The sequence below is a fragment of the Oncorhynchus nerka genome, linkage group LG24 (genome assembly GCF_034236695.1).
Source record: "Oncorhynchus nerka isolate Pitt River linkage group LG24, Oner_Uvic_2.0, whole genome shotgun sequence".
Taxonomy (NCBI): domain Eukaryota; kingdom Metazoa; phylum Chordata; class Actinopteri; order Salmoniformes; family Salmonidae; genus Oncorhynchus; species Oncorhynchus nerka.
In genome coordinates, this window is record NC_088419.1 from 98,692,685 (window position 1) to 98,697,795 (window position 5,111).

A 5,111-nucleotide genomic window follows, 5' to 3' on the forward strand; every position below is an offset into this window, starting at 1 on the left:
ACACTTTAAGAGACATTGCACTAATAATGGCGTTGACTAGGGAAACCTTCCCGCTGTTCTTAGTACCAGTCTGCACGTTCAGACTAAAACAATGTAACTAATAATGGCATCTTTATGCTTTTGTTAATAAAATAATGATAAAAATACTCTTTCATAATGACAATCTTTATTTAGTTATGGATCCATAATGAATTACTCTGGGAATAAATATCACTGAATTACAGAAATATTGGAACAAAGTTGTCTAACGAAGGTAAAGAAAGTGTTGCTTACTGGAAAATATCCTTCAAACACACGGTCACGTTGTACAGCGCCATTATGTCTATTAGCAGGCAGCTGGACAATAGACTTGAAGGAGGGTAGGGGGGTCTATTAGCAGGCAGCTGGACAATAGACTAGAAGGAGGGTAGGGGGGTCTATTAGCAGGCAGCTGGACAATAGACTAGAAGGAGGGTAGGGGGGTCTATTAGCAGGCAGCTGGACAATAGACTTGAAGGAGGGTAGGGGGGTCTATTAGCAGGCAGCTGGACAATAGACTTGAAGGAGGGTAGGGGGGTCTATTAGCAGGCAGCTGTACAATAGACTAGAAGGAGGGTAGGGGGGTCTATTAGCAGGCAGCTGGACAATAGACTAGAAGGAGGGTAGGGGGGTCTATTAGCAGGCAGCTGGACAATAGACTAGAAGGAGGGTAGGGGGGTCTATTAGCAGGCAGCTGGACAATAGACTAGATTCTAGTCAAACATCCCGCGGGCCGGAACCGGCCCCCAAGGAGGTTCGATCAGGCCCGCAGGATAATTTGAAAGTGGAAAAAATGCATAAAAGACATGGAATTAATATTTTTAATTCGCTGCAATTCATGGATTATCCGCTAAGGGGCGCACTCTTTCCATCAGAGTAGAAGACAAGCCGCATCACTGAGACAGACTGAAAACAGCAGACGGTATCAATGCGCCATCTGCTGCTTGTTACGACGTTGTTAATACCTTGGTCTCTACCTCTCCGCTACACCCTCATTAGCCAAAATGTCGTTATCCAAACGGAGAAAAGTAGATAAGGAGTGTAGAATTTTCAAAGAAAAATGGACCACGTCCTATTTATTTACAGAGATGCACGGAAAACCTTCGTGCTTGGTGTGTTGCAACAAGTTTCGGTATTGAAGGAATATAATATTCGACGCCACTACGAGACTCATCACAGCGAAAAATATGACGGCTTGCAAGGACAACTGAGAAGAGATAAGATTAACAAATTGCTGGCGGGTCTGAGGAAACAGCAGTCAACTTTCATCCAGAGCCGAGAAGTCAGTGAAGCAGCGGTAAAAGCCAGCTACCTAATTGCTAGCGAAATAGCATTAGCATCGAAGCCGTATTCGACGGTGACTTTGTTAAACGATGCATGATGAAGGCGGCTGAACTTGTATGTCCCGAGAAGCGACAAGCTTTGCCAATATTAGCCTGACGAGGAATACTATAGCAGAGAGGATTTCGGAACTATCGGCAGATTTAGACAGTCAATTGAAACAGAGAGTCAAGTCATTTATTGCATTTTCCGTGGCAATTGGTGAGAGCACTGACATCACAGACGTGGCCCAACTGGCCATATTTATTCGAGGAGTTGATGAGACATTGACTGTTACTGAAGAGTTTCTTGAGTTGGTGCCAATGATGGACACCACAACAGCCGAGGACATTTTCGGCTCTGTCGTTGCTGCATTGGACAGAGTTGGAGTGGACTGGTCCCGCGCTGTCAGCCTGGCTACAGACGGCGTGCCATCCATGGTCGGAAAGAAAGCAGGTGTCGCGACAAAGTTCAAAGACAAAGTACAAGCCCTTAATGGAGGAGATCGTTTCTGGACATTTCACTGTATTTTGCACCAGGAGGCATTGTGTTGCAAGTCGCTGAAAATGGACCACGTCATGGAGGTGGTTGTTCGCACTGTAAATTTCATCCGGTCCAGAGGTCTGAACCATCGTCAGTTTGACAAACTTCTCAGCGACAGCAACATTACCCACAGCCTGCCATACCACACTGAAGTGAGATGGTTAAGCCGAGGCGCTGTGCTGAGGCATTTCTTTGATCTACGAGAGGAAATCGGACAGTTCATGGAGAAAAAGGAAAACCGGTGTTGGAATTACAATCTCAGGAATGGCTACGGGACCTTGCATTCTTGGTTGATATTACTGAACACTTGAACAATCTGAACAAAATGTTGCAAGGCCGCAAAAAAGTTGTCACACAGTTTTCTGACAACATACATGCATTTAAGTTGAAGCTGACTTTGTGGGAGATGCAACTGGCAAATGGCAACCCTGCTCATTTCCCCTGTCTGAGAGATGTGTGTGTGACCAGACCTGATGCGGACATGAAACGGTACAAAGACAAAATTGCAGGACTACTGCGGGAGTTTGAGAAACGTTTTCAGGTATTTGGTGAACTTGAGACAGAATTTTCAGTTTTCGCTCACCTTTCACAGTTAAAGCTTCTGATCTGCCGGTCGAAATTCAGCTAGAGATAATTGATTTGCAGTGTGATGCAGATTTGAAGGGCAAATTTGCCTCTGTAGGTCTGGACAGATTTTATCAGTATCTACTACCAGGGTACCCCAAATTAACAGCCCTGGCTGCTAAAATTTTGTGCATGTTTGGGACAACCTACCTTTGTGAACAAATTTTCTCAGTGATGAATATCAATAAAACAAAAATGCGTTCAAGGCTCACAAACAAGCACTTAAATGACATTCTGAAAGTGACAGCTAGTCAGGACATGACACCTGGTGTTGATGCACTTGTACAGGCCAAAAGATGCCAAGTTTCAGGAACAAATACAAGTCCAGACTAGACTAACACCTTTAAAATGCTGCCTTAGATACTGTTTGCATTGAAAGAATACAGCTCTGTGAAGATGAATCCTTACTGTGGTGATTTAAAAAATGTGCACTTTAATGTTAGTCAGCAGCTTCAAAACAAAAGTTGTGTGATGGAATTCTACTGTTCATACAACTCCATACATTTTCAATTTCGTGGAGCAGTGTAGCAGAGTATGGTATAATTTTAATGGTCCGGCCCACTTGACATCTCCCTAGGTCGTATGTGGCCCACGATGCGAAATGAGTTTGACACCCCTGGACTAGAAGGAGGGTAGGGGGGTCTATTAGCAGGCAGCTGGACAATAGACTAGAAGGAGGGTAGGGGGGTCTATTAGCAGGTAGCTGGACAATAGACTAGAAGGAGGGTAGGGGGGTCTATTAGCAGGTAGCTGGACAATAGACTTGAAGGAGGGTAGGGGGGTCTATTAGCAGGCAGCTGGACAATAGACTAGAAGGAGGGTAGGGTGGTCTATTAGCAGGTAGCTGGACAAGGAGAGTAGAATTCTATCGTCAAATTTATTTCTTCAGTTAGGTTGGTTGCAATTTCAGTTTAATCCACCAGAAAAGACAAAACAAACAATAAAACCCAAACTATAATAATTATTATTATTATGTCCGTGATTGGTAGTCCCATAGCGTGGCGCACAATTGGCCCAGCGTTTCTCTCCCTCTAAAAACAGAAATAAATGTTTTGGCCTTTACAAATATTATTTAGGCCTTTATTCCGATTACAATCGCTCAATTTTGTTTTTTTGAAAATCAAAATAACCTCCAAAATATTGTTATGGAGCCCCAGACGGAGGGTGACTGACCGTCATCTTGAACTTTTCTAATAATTGCGCCAACAGTTGTTGCCTTCTCACCAAGCTGCTTGCCTATTGTCCTTTAGCCCATCCCAGCCTTGTGCAGGTCTACAATTTCATCACTGATGTCCTTACACAGCTTTCTGGTCTTGGCCATTGTGGAGAGGTTGGAGTCTGTTTGATTGAGTGTGTGGACAGGTGTCTTTTATACAGGTAACGAGTTCAAACAGGTGCAGTTAATACAGGTAATGAGTGGAGAACAGGTGCAGTTAATACAGGTAATGAGTGGAGAACAGGTGCAGTTAATACAGGTAATGAGTGGAGAACAGGTGCAGTTAATACAGGTAATGAGTGGAGAACAGGTGCAGTTAATACAGGTAATGAGTGGAGAACAGGTGCAGTTAATACAGGTAATGAGTGGAGAACAGCTGCAGTTAATACAGGTAATGAGTGGAGAACAGGAGGGCTTCTTAAAGAAAAACTAACAGGTCTGTGAGAGACGGAATTCTTACTGGTTGGTAGGTGATCAAATACTTATGTCATGCAATAAAATGCAAATTTAAAAAAAAATTTGATTCCGTCTCTCACAGTTGAAGTGTACCTATGATAAAAATGACAGACCTCTACATGCTTTGTAAGTAGGAAAACCTGATTTATAAGTAGGGAAATCTATCAATGTAATGTATCAAATCCCCACTGTACATAGATCTCCACCCCTTGTCTAACCAGAGACTACTGGTCTGTCCTGCCGATACTGTGTATATGTTATTCATGTCCTCGTTCAGCCACGACTCTGTGAAACGTAAGATATTACAGTTTTTAATGTCCCATTAGTAGGATATACGTGCTTGTAGTTCGTCTATTTTATTACCCAATGATTGTACTGTGGCTAATAGGACCGATGGTAAGGAAAATGACCCACTCGACGCCGGATACTTACCAGGCACCCCGACCTTCGTCCCTGATATCTCCGTCTCTTTCTCCTGCGAATGACGGGGATGAGGGCCTTGTCGGGTTTCTGGAGTAAATCCCTCTGGTCCGACTCGTTAAAGAAAAAATGGTTTTTCAATACGAGGTGAGTAATTTCTGTTCTGATTTCTAGAACCTCTTTTCGGTCATAAGAGAATATGTGTAAAAAAAAACACACACAATTGGTTAGGAGCCCGTAAACCGGCAGCCATTCTCTCCAGCGCCAAAGTACTCTCATTGGAGCAGGTAGAGAGAGACTAGATGTCTATATTCCAACCATATGTGTACCTGTGGCTGTATTCTAATCATATATGTTACTGCTCTCCTGCCATTAGTGCAGTTCTGCAGCTATTGTCCATGACCATTAGAGGCCTATAGGGCTCTGGTGAAAAGTAGTGCACTATATAGAGAATAGGCCTCAGAGCAAATATACTCCCCTATGCATTTATATTGATAGTGAAGCTAAAACTTTT